The sequence below is a fragment of the Dufourea novaeangliae genome, unplaced genomic scaffold (genome assembly GCF_001272555.1).
Source record: "Dufourea novaeangliae isolate 0120121106 unplaced genomic scaffold, ASM127255v1 scaffold21, whole genome shotgun sequence".
In the NCBI taxonomy this organism is placed as follows: Eukaryota; Metazoa; Arthropoda; class Insecta; order Hymenoptera; family Halictidae; genus Dufourea; species Dufourea novaeangliae.
In genome coordinates, this window is record NW_015373910.1 from 3,229,042 (window position 1) to 3,241,898 (window position 12,857).

A 12,857-nucleotide genomic window follows, 5' to 3' on the forward strand; every position below is an offset into this window, starting at 1 on the left:
GTCCAACTTCCATCTTTCTGGCGCAATCCATAACATCAGTCTTTATTTAAGTTCGACACGGACTTCCTTCTCCATGTTACGTACCAAAACCATTGATCAATCAATTACTCCATTCATAAAGGATCTGAATATGGATGAACACCCACAGCCCAAAGAACAAACTCCACAATCATCTCCAAGACATTTTAAATTCAATTTCCCGTACCTGTCGCTAGCGAAAAAAAGGTTCGTACAAAACGAAATACAAAGAATATCGCTCGGGTAATCATTTCTACGATCATAAGAGACTTCTTTCTAATGAAATCATCTCGCTCGGGAGTTCTTTCGAAAGGAGATTCCAAACACAGTTCCACTCGAGTGAAAGAAAAACAACCGAGGCAAGGCGAGTATCGTTCGTTTCACGCAATCGAACGGGACCGAAACGTCCCGCGCGACACGCAGCCACCGCCCACGGAAATAATTCACGGTTCGATCAAAGTTTAATCGATCAAGCATCCTGGTCGCTGCGTATCGGTTCTCGTTCGGCTAATAGCTTTCCCAAATATTTGCCCCGATAAGGTCGATATCGACGTTCACGCCGGATTTTCGAAATGACCGACGACTAATAAAATTAAAGGGCACCGCTGGAATTTAAACGTACCGTGAACTTTAATACCGGACTCGCTATCCGGCTAACGATTTCGGTCGATCGCAGTTGACTGATTAATGACGCCGCGCAGTTTGTAACAGGCGGATTGGACACTTTAAATGTTTAGTAAAACGAAAAATAGAGATGGTTCTCTTGGAGGAAACGATGGAGAACAATGGCGTCAGAATACTGTGTTCAATACAAAGGTGATGGTTGTCACTCGAAAACTGAGGAGATAAAAAAAAATATTAAGGGAGAATACCATTGTAACATTTAAAAAAAATTGATTTTTTTAAAATGCATTTTCTTAAAGTTTAACACTTCGAAAAGAATATCTGAAAACTCCTAATTGATATTCGAAGAATTTATAAAGATACACTGTAGTTGGAATACATTTTTTGAAACATTTTTTCGTGCAACAAACATTTCACAAGATATTAAGTTGGCACACTTAGCAGAATAACCCTGTAATAACTAAACGCATATATTTTCGTCGATTTACGACTTAAAAAACGAAAGGAAGCGTGTCTGACTACGTACGGCCTTGTTCACTGTGGCAGTCAACGTGTTAAGGAGTAATATTAGATTCAAGATAAAATAAAAATAACGTTAAAATATGTTAAACCTGTTACTATATTCAATCACAGTAAAATTAATGTCGCAGTTTACGTTAAAATAAGACCAGTAACCTTTATAAACTAAAGCACGTATTTTTGACGATTTATGACTTAAAAAACGAAATAAAATGTGTCTGGTTACGTACGACCTTCTTGACTGTGGCAGTCAACGTGTTAGGGAGTAATATTAGGCTCAAAATAGAATTAAAATTACATAAAATTATAATATTAAATTATAACTCAAAAATATAATTACTTAAACGTATAATATTAAAATTACATAATAATAAACTTATTGTCATATTGAATGACAATCAAATGCTATAAATGCATAAAATTTGCAGTCTATTTATTACGCGAGTGGAGATAATTATCCAGTTTAATATTTTTACTTTTGATATGTTGAACATAGACTCTGCTTCACTTTGAATTGAACAATACTTTGATATATTAATATTTTAATGCGCAGTCGCATGGAACGTACTTTGACACAGACGAATTCAATGAAGTTATTGTTGCCCACTGAACCTGATGAAATCCTTGATGAATGAAGTAGATTTCGGCTTAATAGACTTTACAAAAGTGTAATTTCGCAGTACATGCGGCCCAGTTGTTCCGTTTTCTCTGTCCGTGTAGTATATTTCGTTTCAGTGATCAGATTTTGTTTTCTGAATTACCGTTAATTACGTCAATGGTAAATCGAAGGTTCGTTCGCTACTGAATTTAATGATATTCGACTTTCATATTTATTATACAGATCGAGTAAACAACCTAGTAATTAATATTTTAGAGATTTTACGATGGATTTCGTCGAACATTTTATACATTAAACAAGTGTGAGCGAAAACAAGAAAGAAACAACGAATATATGCAAATCATGGGACACTTGTACTAGACTGTGAATATTGTACCGAGTGACTGTTTTTTAATAAGAAAAAAAATATTTTGATTTCGAAGAGCTACATTGGCCTAAAATTGAAATTCAAAACCTGGTAGAGCTGTCTGGCCAACAGTTCATCCGTTCCACTGGATTCGAAAATAGAAATTGTTTTTTGTTGCTCAGTCTGGGCTTCAGTTAGATGATCCTCGGTTTTAGAGATTCAGATTGCGTGTAGCGGTCGGTGGTATTGCGTGACCGCGAAGTCACGCTCGTTTTATACGAGTTAAAGTGGTCTGAAAACAGTTCCGTTCCTCCGTTACACCATTACATGTTTCCTGTGATGGCATCTAATAAAAAATACACGATAAACCGTGGCCCAGAGAACCATTAATATTTAATCCCGTTCCTATATTCATACTTACGAGGGTGATAAATGCGGCTCGATAAACAGAGTCAAATATTACTGGTCAGGTCTACGAACTGCATTTCTTTAAATAGCACACGAATCCAATTTAACGTTGAAAAATAAAAGGTCCAGAAGTTGAGACTGATTTAAATAGAAATTTAGTAGAAAAGGAAGAAACGCTTCAATTTCATATTTACTTTTCAATATAAAAGTATACAATTTCTTAAATTTCTAACTTAAATAATTCTATGAATAAGATTTCAATTCCTCGAGCCTTAAAATTAACACAGTTCATTCGATATAATATTCTCGATTTTTTAATTAATTCTTCCTAGGATTTAACTTTACTCAATGTATAGACTACGTAGTTTGTTCATCAAAATCATACATCACACGTTCCACAATTGCGAAGATCATAGATTCTATGCCGAGAACTTTGTTAAATATCCTCCGAAGACTGAACACGTAAATTTTATCGTTTGTGTTTACCCGTATCGTCCCACGAGAACGACCGAGCAGCACATTTCTCACGTATGACACTAAAAGCAAGCGTGGCATAAAGGAATAATAGCAGTCGCGTGCGGAATGCTGAAAGAAATAAAGGAGGAATGCGAGAAACTGTAACGAAACGCAGAGGCTATTAATTAGAATTATCACACCTTCACCGTTTCAAAGGACAGGTGTACGGGACTGCTATTACTTAAACATAAGGTTCCCTCTGGAAAACTGAATTATTCCTATCACTAAATCTCTAAGTTATTAGTAGCTCTTATTAACACTTTGATCATCACCTCAATCCTATATGAATTTCTGATTCGATTGCAAGAATTAATCTCTTTCCTTCGGTTATAAGTCGTGATAAATGTAAATAGATATTTATGTTTAATAACTTGTAGGTTGCACAAAAAGAAATTAATTATTGTAGTATAATTCAGGTAAGGGTAAATCTTATTAATCGACGTAAAAACCATTAGAATTTGCACATTTGTGCCAGTGGGATATTAATATGTTTATTCAGTCATGATAGAATTCTCGAGTACCAGAGTCGATGAATTCTCGTTTGACCAATTGCGAAAATAAATTATACATTCTTACATCTCCAAACCTATACGGAAGTTAAATACAGTCGAAAATTAGCCTTGCAATCAACAATAATTCATACCAGAGCTTTCAAGTCACTATGGTTCACTACATTCGCCGAATCACCACACAAGTTAACATACAATAATTCCTCGATGAATGCTACACGAACAACGGCGTTATTCCCACCACTGGGTGGCCCCCTCTGGAACCAATCAAAACAGAGTAAACAGAAACTAAGCAGAAGCTCGGCTTGGTGGAAAAAAAAAACACATTTATAAGGGGTTAAAAAACTTTTCACCTCGCCACGAATTCTCCAAAGCGGATCCGACTGTGTCGTACTCATCGAAACATTACTGTATTGTCATAACCGGTATTGTAAACACAAACTACAAAAAATATTGTATCATTTACCCACCAACGAACAATGTTAAATTAATGCAACATTACATCTGTAATCCTTTCCAATAAATATACATTACTGAATTTCGTTTTTTTAGCACAACAATTATGAAACAGAATTCTAAGGATTTGCTCAATAATATCTTCCTCACTACATCTTCTTCTTCCAACTAAGTACGCAATATTCTAAGGAATAAAAAATCGTATTATTTCACTGCCTGGTCCCCAACAGATTAACAAACAATATATTACTAATTAAAATTTATTGCTTTCTCATCCAGCGTTCCAACATCAATTCCGGCTAAAATCATGCTTATTGTCGCCTAAATCGCATTGTTCCCGACAGGATCCAATAGATTGCACGATTCTAAAGGACAGTTCACGCTTATAAGTACAACAGACGATCGCAAAGACGCGGGAAGGTCCGGACGTACCGAGGACCAAGTTGCTGGGGGATCCGAAAGCTCGGCGATTGAAGGGCCGTGAGGTCTCTCGCGACACGAACAGCGCCGGGGCGATTGACCTGGATGACCTGACCCAGAGTTGCCTTTGCTCGGAGTTGCTGCTCGAGTTCGGGCGAAATCGTTAGGACTCGAGCGTATTCGTGGCGACCTCCTCCCCCCTCCACGCGGCTAGTGGGAAGTGGAAGTCGCTCGATATTTCCGCGGACGAGCGCCCAGTGACTATTCGACTGTTGGCGCAAGCACATCCAATGACGACCTTGTTCGAGGCGATGGATCGCGTTGTTGCTGGGTCCGTTTATCACGTGACACTGATTGGGTTAAATGGAAAGTTTTTTTTGGCTGATTGCAACGACCACTATTTTTAAATATATCCTCGGACACCGTATTAATAGAAATTTCTTGATGATTCTTGTAACAAGACCAAATTACACTGTTTAACAAAATTACGGACATTCTAAACCGTGAAATTGGTTTTATTTTTTTAATTTATAATTACTGAAACTTTTCACCCTATAGGATTCCTTTTTTCATTGTAAGTATGGTATACATATATGTTGTGTGTAACTACCCAAAATATTTATGAAATTATTTGCAATGTATATTTAGATTTTATTGATATCTGTGGATATTTCCGTTGATGTTTGTTGAATTCGATGGAAATAAAGTCAGAAAATTCTACTAGATGAATAATTGAAGACATAAATGAAATCGAACAATGGTAATGTTATACTAAAAAGACTTTGTGACGTGTAAAACTAAAATAGAAACTAGACCGCAGCAGGTTAATTAAAAGTTAAATAATCACTATCGATCCTACGTATATTCAAATGGAATCACTTAAATATTCCACAACGGAGCCTGGGTTCTGTCACTTGCCATCACTCCTTGGTTTCCGGTTCTTCGATCAACATACGAGCCTAACTAATCGGTAATTCATTTCATTCTGTCAATAAACGATGAATATTTCATCAAGGACACTATTCCAGTAACTCAGAACCAGTCACACTACAGAAATCTTAAACAAGAAAAATAGAATTTAAATCGTAAAGTAAAGAAGTAAAGGAGAATGGTTAGTTTATACGGACGTTTCAGCCCAAATTTTTTTATTTAGCAAGTGACGATCTATCAAATTCAACCGGAGCCGTTCATGAGCGCTAAAAAAAATTTGGATCGAAAATGATCATTCTCCTTTAGATCGTCAGGTAAAGAAGTAAATTTAGTTCGTAAAGTAAACAAGTAAATTGAGTTCTTAAAGTAAACAAGTAAATTTAGTTCGTAAAGAAAATAAGTGAATTTAGTTCGTGGAATAAATATTTCAGATGAACATTTAATAATTACTGAATTTAGTCCGAGGGAAACGATGCTGTCGCGAACGATTTCATCCTCGTTTTCACTTACAGAAACGATTCTATCGGCGAGAGTCAGCCGCAAGCCATTTTCTCGGTGGCACAATGGCGAATGCATGCACGCCTGTAATATTTTATTGGCCCGCCGTTTTGCACAATGGTTTTAGACAACAATCGCCGCATGCGTTCGCGGATACTGCCTCCTGCGTCGAACCGCTTACATTCGTTTTGATCGAGCACAAAGGCCAGGGGGAGGGGAGGACATCGCGTGGTAACTGATAATAATGACGAATGAACGTGGCCAGATATACCGGGTAATTGCAATTCAATACAGAGATGTCAACTTTGGATCGGTATCTCGTATCGATCCGCGTTCGTAAAGCGGAGCAGAGTGCCATCCGACGAGCTGTGTTCATTTTCGAAACCTTTATTGTAAAATCTTGAAATCTGTATTAGCAAAAGAAAAAGTGGCGAGGATTGATGATAAATGGAAGATACAAGAGACGGAGAAATTATAAGAGCGTAAAAACTTGAAAATCGAAGACGAAAGTTTGCGAAGAAATTAATGCCTAGAACCTTAAGAATTTATTATTTTCTAGTTAATGTTGCATCCTTTGTGATGAGTTGACTGCAGATTTTATGCATTTATAGCGAATAGGGCTTTGTGTAATACCAACGAGAACAAACTTTCGTAAGATGGAATGTATTTTCTACTTTATTCTGAACCCAATAAGATATTTAAGAGAAGAAATAAATTCCTACCTTTACTGTTTTTGTTAAAAATTACTTTAGAAAATATCATTGTGCATAAAAATCCGCGGTCTAGTGACGAACACTACTCATTTCACTTTTGAAGAAGAGAAATTATCACAAAGAATTTATCACAATAATGTTGAACATTGTCAATAGCTAAATGTCATAGGTATTAGAGTAACAAATATAATAAAACGATAAATTGTGAATAAAGTTATATCAGTTTGTTTCTAATAAAATTCATATAAATTACACTACCTGAATTTAAATATTAAAGTAAATAGTTGATTAACTATTATTATGCTTTACAATCATTATAATAATCAAAATCTAAAAATGTTTACTCGTTTAGAAGTTGATATTTCTTATTTCAGTATACAGGATCGAGATCAGGTATTACCAGTGAATACGAACTACAGCACGTGACAAATTTTGTAATACTGGATTACATCTGTAAACGACTGTCGCAGTCCTGGAAAGCCCCTTTCCAGTGATCTCTAGACCAATAAACGATATCAGGGATCACGGAAATGTCTCTTCCGACTGGTCTCTCCGACCCTCGCAAAATCCACGAGACGCTACATCAGCACGTGGTAAAAACGATAACCTTGGATCGATTCACGACGAATAGGACCATTGTCTTTTTATACGCGAAAGCGTCGGGGCTGTGCAATAAAAGAAGTCAATATTCATTCAAGGGGAGAAATTAGGAAAAAAAATGAATACCGTATTAAATCGTCTTTTTTTGCTAGAGAATCATGGATCTTATAACTTCATTGTGCTGGACATTGAAAGTACTCCTGATAATAAAACTCTGATGTAGATCCCACGTGACATAAAGTACTCTATGGTAATTTTCGTAAAATATGATTCATTTTTAAAGAATGAAATCTAGTGATTTTTGCACCTTGAAGATGAGTGATTTTCCAAGCTGGAAAACGCGTGTCTTTCAGAACCAGAAACCGAGTAACTTTTTAAGTCTAAAGGTAAGTGATTTTCCAAGCTAAAAAATGAATCATTATTGAAGCTTGAAGACGAGTAATTTTCAAAGCTGGAAAGCTAATGGTTTTCAAAACTAGAAATCGAGTAATTTTGTAAGATCGCAGACAAGTGATTTTCTAATGAGGGAAAGTCAATCATTTTCGAAGCTACAAGATCAGAAATTTTCGAAGCTCAAAAAAGAGAAATTTCTGGAGATAAAAAATGAATGACCTACGAAGTATCAGTGTATAATAAGCAGACAACTGATCTTTATACATTTATGACGAAAGAAGAACGACACATGCAATGCAATAAAGCTTTTAACGATACCTAGGCAAATTTTGTATTTATCCGGTGTACTAAACTATAATCCACTATTTATTTTTAATCGACTGATAACATTCTAGGTATAAATTCAAAACCAATACTTATTGGTGCATTCATTCTTTAACGTTTGACTTAATAAAAGTTTTTATTACAAAAATTAATTTTTCCGCAACTCTGATTACTGTAAAATAAACATTCAATTTGAGAAAATATAGTCTACCTATTGGAAAACCAAGTTTTTAACATCTGACTTAATAAATCCTTTCATTACAGAAATTAATTTTTCCACAACTCTGATTACTGTAAAATAAACATTCAATTTGAGAAAATATAGTCTACTCGGTACACTGATTTTTTAACGTTTGACTTAATAAATCCTTTTATTACAGAAACTAATTTTTCCACGACTCTGGTTACAGTAAAAGTAATCAATTACTTATCTAATAATAAATGAAACAAGTGATGTATCGACACTCGGAGACACTATTGGAATCGAATATCCGCGCGAGATAATACCGGGTGATTCTCGAACGGGGTCATCCCGAAAAGATTCCGAAACGAATAATTCAACGGCAGTCTCTGCTGCGCGTTATCATCGAAAGCGATATACCATTAACGCGGCATTAAAGCTGAATTCCCGCGAGTTCCGAAATATCCTATTCCACACGCGCGCGCGCGCGAAAGTTAAGCACACCGAGGGATTAACTTCACCGTACAACCCAATTTTCCAACTTTGTATATTTCATACTGCGTTACCGTGTTTCCAGGCCACGCCTCGGTCTGTCATATTTCCACGAGTTTCCTCGACTGTTATTATTATCCTTGTTTTCTCTTTTCTTGCCGCGTTCTGTGCCGCGAGATCCAGCAATATTTGTCTCTGGAAATGGCGTGTATCGGACGGAGGGTACCATTTTCAAGAAACAAAGTGAAATTATTCGTTAATTATTAGGTTTACGGCTAATGAAGGTTAGTACTTTTTTCCTAATAATTTAACGCTCTTCGATATTTTGGCATAAAAAATATAGCATTCTATTTAAAAACACGAAGTTGATCTTCAAATCTCCGAAACGTCTGCACTTTCAAAAAATATATATATATACAATATAGTGTATCCCTCCAAACCATACAACTTTTTTATAAAAACTTTTTTCATACAATGCATACTTTAGAAGTTATTCCGGGTGGACAATTTTCGTGGAGCACCCTGTATATAAAACTGAACTTCGATAGACTATAACGTCAACCTTCGAAGTCGCGGCGTACACAGTAACCCGATGCTCCAAGCAACCATTCATTCCCCACCATCTCTACTAACCAACATCCCGTAAAGAAAGACCGTAGCGATCGTAAAAAAGAAAAAAGAAAGAAAACAGAAAAACTCGTAACAGGCGAAGTAAATCGCAGGAAACGAAGACGTCATCGTCGTACGTGATCCGGTTAACAGAAGGGAAACCGGATCTCGCGTGGAAAACGCGGATAAATTCCTCTCTATGGAAATCTCACGACGAGAAAAATAGGGTTCCAGGTTTCCTTCTCGGCTGGTTGGAAAGAGTAACGAGTCCTCGTTAGTATCGGGCGTCGTTTCGAGTCGCGCGGGTCGCAACAACGGGTCCGAAAAGAAAAATCCTCGGAGTCGTTTCTTATCGGGACACAGAAGTTTCTATTCGCCGATAAGACTATACTTAGCCGGCGTTATCTAAATCCGTGGTTATCAATTTTCTTTCCGTGCGTCCTGGGGCCAGCGTACATAACCGGGCATTTATTACGGCCGACCGTCGAGAAGTCCCGTTTCCAACGGGAGACGCCGGAAATGGCCGCGCGCGTTCGCGAACGGTAACTGGCTTTCGGTTCTCCGCCCCCTTTCTTCGCGAGAAGACAGATTTCATTTGATAATTTCAACGTGGACGGGGAACGCGAGCGAGAGCGGAGGTGTGGGAAAAAGCGACGGCCTTCGTCCGTTGTTCATTTTTATCGTGAGATACCGCTTCAGCAATATCGCGAGAAATTCAAAGCCTCGAGGCTGTCGGAGACGGTTACGGAAGGGGAATTCTGTTCGCCTTAAATGGCTTCGGGTGGAAATCATACAGCGGACTGGAGTGACGGAGACTGTGTGATGGGAGTTATTTTGGGGTGTATTAAGCCGCGTGTCCACTTCAGAATGACTATCGAGGGTAGAGTTTCCGAATGAAATTAAAATTAAGGGTAGTTCCTAAATGTTTAATTTGCTTCTACTTCAAAGAGGAGATGTAATTATGTTTGTAATAATATAATAGTTTTTTTTTTTTGGAATTTAGATTGGGTGTTCAATTAGGAGCAACTTTCGAGGGTAGAATTTTCTAGTGGAATTTAGAATTGAGTATGATTCACAAATAGCTGAGTCTCTTGTAGTTTGGACAGTAGATGTAATTATGCAATTCCTTTTCAGGAATCTTAGGCTGTGTGTCCACTTGAGAGCAACTTTCGATGATATTACTCTCGAATGGGTTTAATACTGGGAACAATTATCCAATAGCTGACACACATGCACTCTGGAATCTAAATGTTATTAAGTTTGTGAGACTGTGTTTCGGGCAAACTTAGGCCACGTGTACACTTTAGAGCAACTTTCGAGGGTAGTACTCTCTAATGGGACTACGAATTGAGAACAATTCTCCAATAGCTGACACGTTTCCACTCTAGATATTAAAATTTATAGGAACTGCTCTCAACTACATTTCAGACTGGTCTACAATTTTCTTCGACTCCCAATGAAACAACACCTACAATAAAAACAAACAATGAACATTTATTCGCATGTAATATTTCACAAATAAACCACAGAAACCTTCTGCATAGAAATTCGAGGCCTATTCATAACAGATCGAAACTGGCTCGGTACAATCCACTCGCAAGTGAAATTCTGACACAATCGAAATGAACTTCATATACAGTACTTTCGTCTGGAAAATAACGTACAAAAACGTATCACGTCACTGACAAACATTGCATCGGAGCAAGAAACACCGTCGCAAAAATGGTAACGCAATTCGGTGTATCCGTCGGAACACCACGGCATCTTTCCTCCTACTGCCAACTTCAGATACAAACACTGCATTATTCATGATCGAGCACGGCTCGCCTACGATTTTGAGAGCTGGACGAGGGGCTTGTATCTGCCAGCTGAATAATTAACACGGATAACTTACCCGCGGCCTCGGCCGTGTTACATCCTTGCCCCGTCCCTTCTCGACAACTTTCCAGCGAGTGTTTGCGGACTCGTCCCGCTTGCTGCCTCCTCGGGCACGTTAAATAAAAGCACGAAGAATTTCGGACGACCAGACGAAGGGAATGGAAACAGCCTCGTGGAATAAATTCTCCTACCCCGTGGAACTTTCTTCGAGATATCTCGTGCCGAAGAATTTTCATATTCGAGACCCCCGACTGTGTCTTTCCCGCGGGTCTTGCGACAGTCCCAGTGTTCGCGACGATGGCTCGGAATAGAAAGCAATCCATTCTTACAAATTCCCTTTGTCTCTTTAGAATGCTACGATGCTGTTAGAGAGACTGATTGAGAGGAAATAAATGCATCACGTGACGACTACTTAACTCTGTTTTCGATTAAGTTCTTGATGAAGAATTATTGAAAATTGTTTACTAGTACTTGAGATGTTAATTGGATAATCTTTCGAACCTCAAAACCGACCTAACCATAAATAAAAAGTATATAGAGTCCTAATTATCTAATATCACAACAGAGTTCTTACAAACAGTTTTACACTATACGCATTGAGTTACATCTACAATTAAAAAATGTAATGAGAAATTAGGATGCAAAACATCTCTGAATATGGCAGGGAATCGTTCACAGATTCTCATTTGATTTATTCAATTCCACCGAACCCATCCTATATCAATTCTTAAACAGACCAGCGAACAGACGTTTCAGTGTCTGGCCAGTATTGATTATTTCTCCTTAAACAGATGTCTATACACGTTTACAATGGTACGATATTATTATTAACCTTCTACAATAATTTGATATAAATTGATGGATGGAGATGGAAAAGTCTATAGGAGGAAGATAACATATTTATGTATAGCTATATCCACTGCAAGTAGAAATATCAGGCAATGGTCAGACATTTCAGCTGAATATTCGAATTCCATTTTCTCGGAAACAAAACACCCTACGACAAACTTGTATTGCACATTTTTATTTCTTTCCGATTGTAGAATCACATTCATTCACCAAAACGCTGATCGCACACGATCTTCATTAACCCTCATTTTTCTAATTTAACGTGACCCTCGTAAATTTAACACAGAGATAAAAAATTAATAGAATGAAGAGAAGAATAGTTCAATTTACAAATTCATTAAACTAAAATTCACGGAGCCCCAGCTAAATTTACCAACACATGCCAGAATAACATCATTTCTTATCAGAAAAATGTCAAACTGATGAGGGTTAAATATAAGATCTCTGAATATCTCAAAAGTTTCATTCCCCAAATTCCCGTTTGATTTATCCAATTCTACACGATCCCATCGTGCATCGATTTCCCGAACGGACCATCGAACAGAACCATCGTCCAAGAACGCTGACGGAGAAATTCGACTGCGGAAGACTTCCTGAAAGACCCCTCGTGTCCATGAAAACCCTGGGAGAAATAATGGCTCGAGACTGCCAAGCATGGAAGGAAACTTGCCCGTGTTAAGTTACGAGCGAGGAGGACTTAACCGAAGATAACTGAATACAGAAACTTCCACGGCAGTCTCTTGTTTACGAACGAAAAATTCCACATCCCACCCACTCGCCCGTTAGAAGCGACATCTCGATGAAAACGAAGCTCGACGGAGCGGAAACAGAGTTCTCCGTAGACGACCGATCGCGATACACAAGAATAGGAGGGTAAATTCTGGAATTACAAGCTATCCCGAGTGGATTTTTTTTTTCGTCCATCAAATCGAACGAACGATTTCCGTTGAAAAAC